This window comes from Oncorhynchus keta, chromosome 10 (genome assembly GCF_023373465.1).
Source record: "Oncorhynchus keta strain PuntledgeMale-10-30-2019 chromosome 10, Oket_V2, whole genome shotgun sequence".
Taxonomy (NCBI): Eukaryota; Metazoa; Chordata; class Actinopteri; order Salmoniformes; family Salmonidae; genus Oncorhynchus; species Oncorhynchus keta.
Window position 1 is genome coordinate 39,384,789 of NC_068430.1, and position 15,466 is coordinate 39,400,254.

At 40.9% G+C, this 15,466-nt stretch overlaps 1 protein-coding gene across 3 annotated transcripts in view; it reads left to right on the plus strand.

Moving 5' to 3' along the window:
• Nucleotides 1-1,693: 1,693 nt before the first annotated feature.
• The window catches only part of LOC118388683 (nck-associated protein 5-like), a 130,938-nt gene continuing 117,165 nt past the window's right edge, over nt 1,694-15,466 (plus strand). For all 3 annotated transcript variants that reach the window (XM_035778034.2, XM_035778035.2, XM_035778036.2), the window contains exon 1: nt 1,694-1,878. The gene's annotated coding sequence lies outside the window, so the exon portion shown is untranslated. The remainder of the gene's footprint in view (nt 1,879-15,466) is intronic.

Genomic DNA, 15,466 nt, shown 5'->3' on the forward strand with positions numbered 1-15,466 from the left:
GCGCTGTTATCACACATTTTCCAACTCTAAGGACATAGACCTTCAAGAAAATCACTATGAGACATTGTCACCCAAGTGAGCCCGACAGCGAAAGTGTGGGGGTCTGGCCCATGGATTATATTTAACGTCAGGTGCCCACCTTGCATATTTTTAAATAAACATATACAATGATGTCAGGACAGTGGAATGCAGTGTAGTAGTAGCACAATACCCTAACTTCCTGAGGTCAGGTATTTTTAGGCCTCAGAGAGGAAGCCAGAATTCCTGTTTACGGATCCATGGGTCTCCCAGTGCTGTGTTCGAGAGGAGACATCTGTCCTACTTATGGAAATCACCATTATAAATATCAACCACTACTCACATTGGACACTGTGAGATCACCACTCTGTCTATCCCAGCCTTACTGTGATGCAAACCTGGATTCAAATATGATTTGAAATCATTTCAAATACTTTAGCTGTGCTTTATTGATCTTGCCTGTTGCAATGGAACCAATAGAAACATCTCAAAAGTGCAAACTCTGCTCACCTGGCACTCCAGGCAGGTTAAAGCAAATGCTCAAAGCATTTCAAAGATCTGAAATAATATTTGAACTGAGGTCTGCTGTGATGTTGGTGTGGCGGAGCCTGTTATTATATCCCTTTTATGTCACAGGAGGGCGCCTTCTTCACAAAAACGGCTTAGGTACCCTTTCAATAGAGGACATAATTGTGTCAATGCTGGACCTGAACATTTATTATGAAAGATAGAAGAGTATGGGGTGTTGAAGTACTATTGGGGCAGCCAATGTCTGTGTGGTACTCACATCTTATTTTGAAAACGAACGCAAACAAATCTTACTCCATTATTTTATTTGATTGTTTACTTGAGGTTTTTAGACATGTATGGTGGGTAGTGGTTATTAGTGGTTATGCTGGAGATTATTAAAGGATGCAGGATGGGAAGGAGTATATGAGTGTATGGGAAAATGCTATTTCTGACTAGCCATAATAAAAAACCTTATCCCTCCTCGTATATCTCCTCCATTTCCATCTCTCTCAAAGCAGTCAAGGAATTTGAGGAGATAGCAAACTCTAGGTCTATAATGTACATGAAATACAATTATGCATCTACATTAGAAGTTATATACATGCACAGGGTCACCATACTCAATCTACTTACTTATAGTTGTCAAACGTATATAGAGTTAATGTGTCAGAAAGACGGGAATGGGGAAATTACCATGTAAAACACAAAATTACATGTTGGGTAAATTAATCTCGGTTACACCAGAACTAAAATCTCTCGCGTGTAATTGGTCAGTTGCTCCATTAACGTTTACATAGATCTGTCCACGAGAGATTATGGGGAAATAAATCACTACATGACTGGAGCACAGGACTTTCTGAGCATTTACACCCATTGGATATAATCTAAAAAAATATTATTTTTTAACGTATATTATAGTATACTTTATTATGATATGGTATTGTAGCCTACCTATAGTAGCTTGTATGCTGTATAGTAGGCTATAGTAGAGTGTATATAGAATAGTAGTCGTTAATTTACTATAACAACATAATGTAGTAAGATTTGTTTGCGTTCGTTTTCAAAATAAGATGTGAGTACCACACAGACATTGGCTGCCCCAATGAGAGCGGGGAGTCGAGAGCAATTTAAAGCCATGACATCACATTTCATGACGACCGCATCCAAATGCGGAAAGACCTCGGTGCGGCTCTTATTTCAATCTGTCTCTGTTCGAGGAAAATAAGGAATGCAGCTTTTTTTAGACAATACGGAGTATCTCGATGTTTATTTTTAGACGTGCCGTATTTAACGTTGGTGCTGTATGACTGTCCGTTTATCTCCCTATGAAGCACCATTTTTCTAGACTAGGTAAGTGAATGTTATATTCATCACCGTGTACCGAGGTACCGTTTGAAAAAAAAAAATGCTTACGAGTAACGTTAGGGTGCTGGGATAAACCTTAGACTGGGTATTTAATGTGATGAAGAACGTTGCAAACAATGTATGAGGATGCCACAGAGATGTGTTTGTAGTAGCCTACTCATACTCCCATGTAGGCCTATTTGGCGGTGCCTGTGGTACGTAAACAATGAATTATTATGTGACGTTCATGTCGCTGTATTAATTTAAACGTGAACAGGAAACCGATTACTCGGGGAACATTTTTACACCCAGACGGTCATCACGATAATATACCACATTAAAATCTTGCCACGCATTGGACATCGCCTAATATTATTTTTTTCTATAGCAAAATACTTATTAAATACTATCTGACTAAAAACAACTCTATAGTGAAGGAAGTCTTATTGACATGTAAAGTGGGAGTTTTGATGGGCTACAACACTATCATTAGTAAATAGTAGTTTGCTGTTATTGTCTTATTGTGTCATTATGGAACATGATACAAACTTGATACTTTTCTTAGGCTACAGAACAATGAAGGACAACATGGGTCAGATGGGGCGCAACATCTGCTCAAACTATCAGTCTTGATCCTCTGTAGTCTGTACTCTGGGGCATGTCACATTTGTTATCCTGCAGTCAATTTATGCCTTTACTTGCACAGCTATGTCGAGAGAATGAATGCATTGTCATCAGCTTCTCAAGTGAATCTGACATGCACACATCTTGAAATCGTTTTACATTATTTTTCAGACTGATTGTTTGGTTTGGAAAGTACAGTAAATCTGGAGTAAATGGCTGCAATATATTCTGGACATTGGCTGCACCTGTTAGCATAGTCAAATATTTTCTTGAGCCTATCTTGGTCCAAATGGGCCAGTAATGTGTGCCAGCATCGCTGACTCCAAATGATTCGGACATCACCGCTCTCACAGTCGTGTCAGTAGGGCCGGCTCCTTGGTAAATTAGTCTAGCCAGCTGTAGGTGCCCAGGGGCCCTGACCTCCAGGGGGCCCTCATTGATTGTGTTAGTCACTCTTACTCATATATCATTAACAGGGCATAAATCATGGCAAAATATGTAGAATTGCAGGGGCCCCCAAAAGGGTGGCCCCGAGAGTCAGTCATCATGATGACTGCTACCTAGGTTGTAAATGTTAAACTAATAGCCTGATATCTTTGGTCAGTGCTAATGTGGTGAGTACATGGTTGTTTCTAAAAGTGTCTCAGTACATGATAGTGTGATTTGCAAAGTATGCATATGATACCTAGATGTATAGCATCAGTAAGCGTACTGCAAGCTGCTGCTTTCATCGGCGGGACACTAATACAGACGCCTATAAGAAATCCCGCTATGCCCTCAGACGAACCATCAAACAGGCAAAGCTTTAATACAGGACTAAGATTGAATCCTACTACACCGGTTCTGACGCTCGTCGGATGTGGCAGGGCTTGCAAACTACTACGGACTATAAAGGGAAACCCAGCTGCGAGCTGCCCAGTGACGCAAGTGTACCAGGTGAGCTAAATGCCTTTTATGCTCGCTTCGAGGCAAGCAACACTAAAGCATGCATGAGAACACTAGCTGTTCCGGATGACTGTGTGATCATCATCTCTGTAGCTGATGTGAACAAGACCTTTCAACAGGTCAACATTCACAAAGCCGCAGGGCCAGACAGATTACCAAGACATGTACTCCGAGTGTGCACTGACCAACTGGCAAGTGTCTTCACTGACATTTTCAACCTGTCCCTGACCTAGTCTGTAATACCTATACTACCGTTCAAAAGTTTGGGGTCACTTAGAAATGTCCATGTTTTTGAAAGAAAATCACTTTTTTTGCCAATATAACATCAAATTGATCAGAAATACAGTGTAGACATTGTTAATGTTGTAAATGACTATTGTAGTTGGAAACTGCAGATTTTTTAATGTAATATCTACATAGGTGTACAGAGGCCCATTGTCAGAAACCATCACTCCTGTGTTCCAATGGCACGTTGTGTTAGCTAATCCAGGTTTATAATTTTAAAAGGCTAATTGATCATTAGAAAAACATTTTGCAATTATGTGTGAAAACTGTGGTGCTGATTAAAGAAGCAATAAAACTGGCCTTCTTTAGACTAGTTGAGTATCTGGAGCATCAGTATTTGTGGCTTTGATAACAGGCTCAAAATGGCCAGAAACAAATTACTTTCTTCTGAAACTTGTCAGTCTATTCTTGTTCTGAGAAATGAAGGCTATTCCATGCTAGAAAGGGCCAAGAAACTGAAGATCTCGTACAACGCTGTGCACTACTCCCTTCACAGAACAGCGCAAACTGCCTCGAACCAGAATAGAAAGAGGAGTGGGAGGCCCCGGTGCACAACTGAGCAAGAGGACAAGTACATTAGAGTATCTAGTTTGAGAAACAGATGGCTCACAAGTCCTCAACTGGCAGCATCATTAAATAGTACCCGCAAAACACCAGTCTCAACGTCAACAGTGAAGAGGCGACTCCGGGATGCTGGCCTTCATGGCAGAGTTGCAAAGAAAAGCCATATCTCAGACTGGCCAATAAAAATAAAAGATTAAGATGGGCAAAAGAACAGACACGGGACAGAGGAAGATTGGAAAAAGTGTTATAGACAGACAAATCTAAGTTTGAGGTGTTCGGAACACAAAGAAGAACATTCGTGAGACGCAGAAAAAATTGAAAGATGCTGGAGGAGTGCTTGACGCCATCTGTCAAGCATGGTGAGGCAATGTGATGGTCTGGGGGAGCTTTGGTGGTGAAGTGGGAGATTTGTACAGGGTAAAAGGGATCTTGAAGAAGGCTATCACTCCATTTTGCAACACCATGCCATACCCTGTGGTCAGCGCTTAATTGGAGCCAATTTCCTCCTACAACAGGACAATAAACCAAAGCACAGCTCCAAACTATGCAATAACTATTTAGGGAAGAAGCAGTCTGCTGGTATTCTGTCTATAATGGAGTGGCCAGCACGGTTTTTATTTATTTTATTAGGCAAGTCAGTTAAGAACAAATTCTTATTTTCAACGACAGCCTAGGAATAGTGGGTTAACTGCCTGTTCAGGGGCAGAACAACAGATTTTGTACCAAGTCTGCTCGGGGATTTGAACTTGCAACCTTTCGGTTACTAGTCCAATGCGCTAACCACTAGGCTACCCTGCCGCCCAGTCACCGGATCTCAACCCTATTGAGGTGTTGTGGGAGCAGCTTGGCCGTATGGTATGTAAGAAGTGCCAATCCAACTTGTGGGAGGTGCTTCAGGAAGCAGGGGTTGAAATCGCTTCAGATTACCTCCACAAATTGAATGCCAAAGGTCTGCAAGGTTGTAATTGCTGCAAATTGAGGATTCTTTGACGAAGGCAAAGTTTGAAGGACACTATTATTTCAATAAAAATATCATTATTTATAATCTTGTCAACGTCTTGACTGTATTTCCTATTCATTTTGCAAATAATTTCATGTATGTTTTCATGGAAAACAAGGACATTTCTAAGTGACCCCAAACTTTTGAACGGTTGTGTATATACTAGGTGGTGTCAGAGGAATGCCCTAAAAATTGTCAGAGACTCCAGTCACCCAAGTCATAGGCTGTTCTCTCTGCTACCGCACAGTAATCGGTACCGGAGTGCCAAGTCTAGGTCCAAAAGGCTCCTTAGCAGCTTCTACCCCCATGCCATAAGACTGCTGAATAATTAATCAAATGGCCACCCGGACAATTTATTGACCCCCCCCCCTTGTTTTTACACTGCTGCTACTCACTGTTTATTATCTATGCATAGTCACTTTACCCTTACAGACATGTACAAATTACCTCGACTAACCTGTACCCCCTCACATTGACTCGGTACCGCTTGTCTATAGGCTCGTTATTGTTATTATATTGTGTTACTATTTTATTTAGTAAATATTTTTCTTAACTCTATTTCATAAACTGCATTGTTGGTTAAGGGCTTGTAAGTAAGCATTTCACTGTAAGGTCTACTACACCTGTTGTATTGGGTGCATGTGACAAATAAAATTGTATTTTATTTTGCCTAGAATTAAGGAGTTGTGACGCTTTAATGCTTCCTCGAAATAAGTAAGCAACCTGCAAATTTGAGTAGAAATGTAGAATATGTAAGGATATGGAGGAGACCAAATCCCTTTCGACATCACCCATCTTCACGTTCAGGACATTGGTCAATAACCATAATTCGATTTGGTTTATTCATCTCTAGTTGATCAAAAGGGGGGGAATAACTCAATTGGTGATCTTGTGCTTGTGTGTTTTGTACCAACACATGATTATACAGTGATCTTTTATAGTAATTGAATTATCAAGTTGTTGACTAGAGCTATAATAATTTCATAAATTGATTTACTTTGATCTCTACTCCTGATATTATTAACTGAGTAAGACTTTGTTCTGAGAGTTGGCGTGCAGGAGAAGGCTCGACCGCACCTCCTCCCCTTCAGAAGGTTGAAAAAGTTATCTTTTCAGTATCTTGACTGGCTGCATCACTGCTTGGTATGGCAACAGCACCTCTTTTATTTTTATATACAGTGGGGGAAAAAAGTATTTAGTCAGCCACCAATTGTGCAAGTCCTCCCACTTAAAAAGATGAGAGAGGCCTGTAATTTTCATCATAGGTACACTTCAACTATGACAGACAAAATGAGGAAAAAAATCCAGAAAATCACATTGTAGGATTTTTTATAAATTTATTTGCAAATTATGGTGGAAAATAAGTATTTCATCAATAACAAAAGTTTATCTCAATACTTTGTTATATACCCTTTGTTGGCAATGACAGAGGTCAAACGTTTTCTGTAAGTCTTCAGAAGGTTTTCACACACGGTTGCTGGTATTTTGGCCCATTCCTCCATGCAGGTCTCCTCTAGATCAGTGAAGTTTTGGGGCTGTTGCTGGGCAACACGGACTTTCAACTCCCACCAAAGATTTTCTATGGGGTTGAGATCTGGAGACTGGCTAGGCCACTCCAGACCTTGAAATGCTTCTTATGAAGCAACTCCTTCGTTGCCCGGGCGGTGTGTTTGGGATCATTGTCATGCTGAAAGACCCTGCCACGTTTCATCTTCAATGCCCTTGCTGATGGAAGGAGGTTTTCACTCAAAATCTCACAATATATGGCCCCATTCATTCTTTCCTTTCCACGGATCAGTCGTCCTGGTCCCTTTGCAGAAAAACAGCCCCAAAGCATGATGTTTCCACCCCCATGCTTCACGGTAGGTATGGTGTTCTTTGGATGCAACTCAGCATTCTTTGTCCTCCAAACATGACGAGTTGAGTTTTTACCAAAAAGTTATATTTTGGTTTCATCTGACCATATGACATTCTCCCAATCTTCCTCTGGATCATCCAAATGCTCTCTAGCAAACTTCAGACGGGCCTGGACATGTACTGGCTTAAGCAGGGGGACACGTCTGGCACTGCAGGATTTGAGTCCCTGGCAACATATGGTAGGCTTTGTTACTTTGGTCCCAGCTCTCTGCAGGTCATTCACTAGGTCCCCCCGTGTGGTTCTGGGATTTTTGCTCACCGTTCTTGTGATCATTTTGACCCCACGGGGTGAGATCTTGCGTGGAGCCCCAGATCGAGGGAGATTATCAGTGGTCTTGTATGTCTTCCATTTCCTAATAATTGCTCCCACAGTTGATTCATTCAAACCAAGCTGCTTACCTATTGCAGATTCAGTCTTCCCAGCCTGGTGCAGGTCTACAATTTTGTTTCTGGTGTCCTTTGACAGCTCTTTGGTCTTGGCCATAGTGGAGTTTGGAGTGTGACTGTTTGAGGTTGTGGACAGGTGTCTTTTATATAGGTGTCTTTTTATATAACAAGTTCAAACAGGTGCCATTAATACAGGTAACAAGTGGAGGACAGAGGAGCCTCTTAAAGAAGAAGTTACAGGTCTGTGAGAGCCAGAAATTGTGCGTGTTTGTAGGTGACCAAATAGTTATTTCCTACCATAATTTTCAAATAAATTCATTAAAAATCCCACAATGTGATTTAAAAAAAAAAAATCTAATTTTGTCTGTCATAGTTGAAGTGTACCTATGATGAAAATTACAGGCCTCTCTCATCTTTTTAAGTGGGAGAACTTGCACAATTGGTGGCTGACTAAATACTTGTTTGCCCCACTGTATATACAGTGGGGCAAACAAGTATTTAGTCAGCCACCAATTGTGCAAGTTCTCCCACTTAAAAATATATGTGTGTGTGTGTGTGTGTCAGCCTACACCGGCCAAACACAGACAACGCTGGGCCAATTTTGCGCTACAGCCTGGAATCAAAACAGGGTGTCTGTAGTGAAGCCTCTAGCACTGAGCTGCAGTGCCTTAGACCACTGTGCCACTCTGGAGCCCAATCAGGTGGTGTGAAAGGAAGGTGCAGAAAATTGGTAAAGATTCCAGCCACCCAAGCCATAGACTGTTCTCTTTGCTTCCCGGCAAGCAGTACCGGTGCAACAGTTTCTATCCCCAAGCCATATGACTGCTAAATAGCTAACAAAATGGCTACACGGACTATCTGAGTTGACCCTTGTGTTTATACAGTTGAAGTCGGAAGTTTACATACACTTAGGTTGGAGTCATTAAAACTTGTTTTTCAACCACTCCACAAATTTCTAGTTAACAAACTATAGTTTTGGCAAGTCAGTGCATGACAAGTTTATGCATGACACAAGTAATTTTTCCAACAATTGTTTACAGACAGATTATTTCACTTATAATTCACTGTATCACAATTCCAGTGGGTCAGAAGTTTACATACATCAAGTTGACTGTGCCTTTAACTTATTTTTGGACTGGGGGGCAGTATTGAGTAGCTTGGATAAAAAAAGGTGCCCAGAGGAACTACCTGCTACTCAGTCCCAAAAGCTAGAATATGCATATAATTAGTCGATTTGGATAAAAAACACTGAGGTTTCTAAAACTGTTTGAATGATGTCTGTGAGTATAACATAACTCATATGGCAGGCAAAAACCTGAGAAAAAATCCATCCAGGAAAGTGGGAAATCTGAGGTTTGTAGTTTTTCAAGTCATTGCCTATCGAATGTACAGTGTCTATAGGGTCATATTGCACTTCCACTAGATGTCAACAGTCTTTAGAACCTTGTTTGAGGCTTCTACTGTGAAGGGGGAGAAAGAGAGCTATTTCAACCAGGTGTCTGGCAGAGTGCCATGTGCTGATCACGCCTGCGCCCGTGAGAGGTAGCTGCGTTCCATTGCATTTCTAAAGACAAAGGAATTCTCCTGGTTGGAACATTTTTTAAGAGTTATGTTAAAAACATCCTAAAGATTGATTCTATACATCGTATGACATGTTTCTACGAACTGTAATATAACTTTTTTGACATTTCGTCTGAACAAGTGATCGCGCATTATGCATTTGGATTACTGGGCTAAACGTGCAAACAAAAAGGTGGTATTTGGACATAAATTATGGACTTTATCGAACAAAACAAACATTTATTGTGGAAATGGGATTCCTGGGAGTGCATTCCGCTCAAGATCATCAAAGGTAAGTGAATATTTATAATGCGATTTCTGACACCTCTCCTTCTTTGGAATATTGCGTGAAGTTTTTCTGTGACTAGCGCTGACCTAACATAACCACAAGGTGTGCTTTAAGGATAAGTCTATCAATATGTCCACGTATAACACTTGTATCTTTTATCAATGTTTATTATGAGTATTTCTGTAATTTGATGTGGCTCTCTGCACTTTCACCAGATGTTTGTTTGAGACAATGCATTTTTGATTATAACACACCAATTTCAAATGAGGTTTTTGGACATAAAGATTAACTTTATCGAACCAAACACACATCTATTGTGTAACATGACGTCCCGTAAGTGCCATCTGATGAAGATCATCAAACGTTAGTGATTCATTTAATCTCTATTTCTGATTTTTGTGAGCCCTCTCCTTGGCCGGAAAATGGCTGTATGGTTTTCTGTAACTAGGTGCTGACCTAACATAATCGTTTGGTGTGCTTTCGCCGTAACACCTATTTGAAATCTGACCATGTGGCTGGATTTACAAGAAGTTTATCTTTAAAGTGGTGTAAAATACTTGTATGTTTGAGGAATTTTAATGATGAGATTTCTGTTGTGTTGAATTTGGTTCCCTGCAATTTCACTGGCTGTTGGCGAGGTGGGACGCTACTGTCCCACGTATCCCAGAGAAGTTAAACAACTTGGAAAATTCCAGAAAATGTTCTCATGGCTTTAGAAGCTACTGATAGGCTAATTGACACAATTTGAGTCAATTGGGGGTGTACCTGTGGATGTATTTCAAGGGCTACCTTCAAACTCAGTGCTTCTTTGCTTGACATCATGGGAAAATCTAAAGAAATCAGCCAAGACTTCAGAAAAACAATTGTAGACCTCCACAAGTCTGGTTCATCCTTGGGAGCAATTTCCAAATGCCTGAAGGTACCACGGTCATCTGTACAAACAATAGTACGCAAGTATAAACACCATGGGACCATGCAGCCATCATACCGCTCAGGAAGGAGATGCGTTCTGTCTCCTAGAGATCAATGGACCTTAGTGCGAAAAGTGCAAATCAATCCCAGAACAACAGCAAAGGACCTTGTGAAGTGCTGGAGGAAACAGGTACACAAGTATCTATATCCACAATAAAACAAGTCCTATATCAACATAACCTGAAAGACCGCTCAGCAAGGAAGAAGCCACTGCTCCAAATCCACCATTAAAAAAAGACAGACTACGGTTTGCAACTGCACATGGGGACAAAGATCGTACTTTTTGTAGAAGTTTCCTCTGGTCTGATGAAACAAAAATAGAACTGTTTGGCCATAATGACCATCGTTATGGTTGGAGGAAAAAGGGGGGGCTTGCAAGCCGAAGAACACCATCCCAACCGTGAACCACGGGGGTGGCAGCATCATGTTGTGGGGGTGCTTTGCTGCAGGAGGGACTGGTGCACTTCACAAAATAGTGGCGTCACGAGGGGGAAAATTATGTGGATATATTGAAGTAACAAAACATCAGTCAAGAAGTTAAAGCTTGGTTGCAAATAGGTCTTCCAAATGGACAATGACCCCAAGCGTACTTCCAAAGTTGTGGCAAAAATGGCTTAAGGACAACAAAGTCAAGGTATTGGAGTGTCCATCACAAAGCCCTGACCTCAATCCTGTAGAACATTTGTGGGCAGAACTGAAAAAGCATGTGCGAGCAAGGAGGCCTGCAAACCTGACTTATTGTAGGAAACTTGTGGAAGGTTACCCAAAACATTTGACCCAAGTTAAACAATTTAAAGGCAATGCTACCAAATACTAATTGAGTATATGCAAACTTCTGACCCACTGGGATTGCGATGAAAGAAATAAAAGCTGAAATAAATCATTCTCTCTACTATTATTCTGACATTTCACATTCTTAAAATAAAGTGGTGATCCTAACTGACCTAAACTTAACTTGTTGTGTATGAGTCATGTGATTTAGTTACAGTATGGGATTCACATCTAAATGTTTTCCAGCTAGATATCGTTTAACTATTAAGTTTACTGTCTCAAATGTGCTTAATGTTCCTCAGTTATGCATTTTTGGTTTACAAATTTAGTAGCAACTTAGCTAAGTGGTTAGCTTCTTCCACAATCAAGCTTTGCTTGGTAACAGCAGAGAATCCCTACCTGGATGAAGAGCCTGGCTGTTTAGTATTTGTTTTGTGTGTTCAGCAAACTGTGTAGCATTTTTTAATTACTTTTATAACATTATGAGCTGGGATGTCTGTCCTGAAAATACTTTAGGTCCGAGACCTGCATAAAAGCTTGCACGCTCGTTGGCGTTCTCTATGGGATCTTACATGTACTTGTTAGCATTGGGTTTGAAAACAGCTGCCCTTCTGTTCAGTGCCAGTATTACCAAATATCCCATTATGGCAAAAGGTCGATATGAATGTATTATAATCTGGATACCGCCCAAGCCTAATTTATGTCTTGATTTCATTAGGGTCAGCGAGACGGCAGAGCGGAATTACAGAAGCCATCTTCTCTAAAGTCGTAGGTAAACCTTCTAGTCATGAAAATGCAGTATCTCTGACCTTTTTTAAGAGATTCAATCAGGTACTGGCCAAGCCATGGGAAAGTCTGTTGGGCTCAACTACCATCTGTGCCTGATGGAGTGAGATATTTCAGATGCATGTAACACGGCTCAACTTTAAAACTAGACCTGCTTCATACCAGACTTGGTTCCTCTATTCTGAATATGAGCCCTACTAACCAAAAGTAGTGCACTAAATAGGAAATAGGGTTTATTTTTGGGACACAGACCTTGTGTCCAATAGTAGTTGACACCATTGTTTTCAGATGGAGTGTTACCAGTAGATCCTCAAACACCATTATACTGCCAATGTGACCTTGTTAGAAAGCAACGCGTTTGATATGTAGGGAAAGTGAGTATCTGATCACAGTCCGTTGAGCAGGCCAATGCTCAGATACACTCCCACGCATCATTAGCCCCCCATTACCCTAACAGACACCTACTCAGGTTTCTGCGTTGCTAAGCATCAACCAATCGCCGGTCCCCTCTTAAACGTTAAAGTGAAATGGAGAGGAAACAATTTAATATGAGCTCCTTTTTAATTTTGTTTCACTTTGATGTAAGTGTGGTTGTCGGGGCTGGTGCTTGCACTGCTTTAAATGGGGAACATCTGGGTCGAGCCCTTGAGTGCCTCCACCCCTCATCATAACCTATTGCTGTATAAGTTGTCTGTGCAGATCCAAACTAATTGGTTTAATTTTATTTTACAAGCCTATTTTCTCACTGCACTAAAACATCTTAAAGTGCATTAAAAGGGAATACTCATTACGTTCTGCTAATAGTTTCAGCCCAACCGAATCGCCCCCTCGTCAGTTTTCCTTCACTGTTTGAAGATTGTTTTAGGGGTCTTGGGGAGATTTATTTAAGATGACATCAGATTGTTTGTGTCGACTGTTTTAGTGTGTGATTTATTTGATGTTGAGGATATTAATCTCTCTGATCTGTACTGTCTCCTGTGATGTAGTCTATCACAGTGTCAGTTTGTGCTGCATCAGTATTTGGCTTTGATTTGGGTCTCTTGGACAAGGCACTCCCACAGGGTGTAGTAGTCCCTTTAAATCAACTGCAGAATTTCAGGCAAATTTTGCCTCGCCCTCCCTTCCTCCATTCTTCCATTTGCTTCCATTGTTTTTCCACATTGCTTTGTTCCAATGTTTCAGTCCTCCAGAGAATCAAAACATCAATGCTTGTTGAAGGCCTTAATCTTTGTCTACGTGTGGAGAGTAAAGAATTCATGTTTTAGTGGAATATACTTGATTTGTTATATAGTTTATTTGACCCCCCATTTTAAAGTGAAAACATCTTACTGATGTTTAGGGACATTTAAACCCTTTAGAAACTTTTCAATGTGACCTAACCACTGTATATCAAAAGAGATTGTTTGCTGACCAGTATAGATCAGTGTGCTGTCTGCCCATTGTGTGAAGGGTTATCCCATTATTGAATGCAAGGATTGCTCTGATTAACACCAGCATGAATACCCTATCTAGGCCTATGCTCTGAACTTTCACATGCCCATCCCAGATGGTGCTCCTCTAGATTCTTTATTCTCGCCTCCTGTCTGCCACCCTTTTCTAATCATGCTGAAATCACAAATCCTGCTTAAGGGATCTGCCCCAGCCCTCAACTACAGCAGAAACATTAGCCCTCCCTGCTGCCTGCTCAAAGGCCTGGGGGGGCTGGATGGAGTGAGTGGATTTTCTTGTTCAAGAAGTTTAGTCAAACCAATGGTTGGTTTTCTTCTCCTACTGAAGGCACGCAATCATGTTGACCTGTAGTCTGTTTTTTTGAAAGAGCTGTCTTCCAGGGTATAAATATGTATTCCAGAAATTAAAAACTATAATATCCATGTCTCAAACGGAACCCTATTCCCTACATAGTGCACTACTTTTCAACAGCCCTGACCTCATGTAGGGAACAGTGTGCCGTTTGGGACACACAAATGCGTTCTCCCTCGACAAGGTGGTTGCAATAATCAGCTGAAATGATCAGAGGTTGTTGAGAGAAATGTTCCTCACGGGCTAGCATCCTATGCATGTTGAATAACAGAGTTTGTGTTAACCACAGTGGGCGTTATCATTCAAAAACAACGGTTACAGAATTTTAAAGTGAATTGAGTATTAATACTGAATGAGTTTTGTCAAATGTTCAAGTGCACTGCATGTGGGAAATTCCACGTTGACGGAATTGCTCTGAGACTCAGATTTTTCACTTCAAATGTATGTCGAACAAAAACCCTTGCTTTCAAAATGTAACAAACCCTACATGTCTATGCACAAGGACTACCTTTATTAGATTTTTTTTTTTTACAATTTACGCAGATTTTTACTAAAACACATTTACTCGAAGAACTGTGCAAATGCAAAGTTTGGTAACAGAATTCCAGTCAAATCTCCCTCAGTTTGTTTTTAGTTTTCCAAAAACTGATGACATACTATGACATGACACATTAACTTAGAAAAAATATATTTTAGTTATTGAACTACAGTAAGTGAAGTGGATTTACACCCGGTAACGGAATGTACTTCACAGAAATGCATAATTATGTATATGAACGTTATTCTCTTCATTGTGATATCACGCCCTCATCTGTTTCACCTGTCCTTGTGCTTGTCTCAACCCCTTCCATCCCCACACCCCACCCCTCCAGATGTTGCCAGTTTGTTTTGTTTGTCAAGTCAACCAGCGGTTTTCTCAGCTCCCGCTTTTCCCCAGTCTCTCCTTTTTCTCGCCCTCCTGGTTTTGATCTTTTCCTGTCCGGACTCTGAGCCCGCCGTCCTGACCACTCTGCCTGACCCTGCCTGCTGTCCTGACCTGTTGCCCCTACTCTGGATTTCTGACCTCTGCCTGACCTGAGCCTGCCTGCCGTCCTGTGCCTTGGCCCCACCACTCTGGATTATCAACCCCTGCTTGCCTTGACCTGTCGTTCGCCTGCCCCTGTTGCTGTAATAAACATTGTTACTTCAACACAGTCTGCACTTGGGTCTTACTAGAAACATTATAGATGCATCCTAAATAGTTACACATGTATCAATATGCAATATCCTCCTTTGCATATTTGGGTATTATTCTACACACTGACTATTTTAATAAGCTCTGACCCCAAACCAGACCAAATTTAGTTGGACCGGAACAAATCTGAACCAGTCATAGACGCCTATGTTTCACAAGTTTGGACATCAAGGTAGAGTATAGTTCAATACATTATAATGTACTCAATTCTAGCGTGCTCTACTCTGTACTGTACGGAACTCTGCTCTACAGTACAGCACTGTACTCTACTGTTCTTTACTGTGCTGTCCAAACTTGTGAACCCAACTGTGCTTTGTGACTGCTATGATTTCCCGTTGTAGCCAATTCAATTACAGAACTTTTGCTAGCGGTTTTGTAAAAATATAAATAATTAATGACTTTTTATAATTCATTACTGGGTCTTCCTTTCCTGTGGCGGTCTTCATGAGAGCCAGTTTCA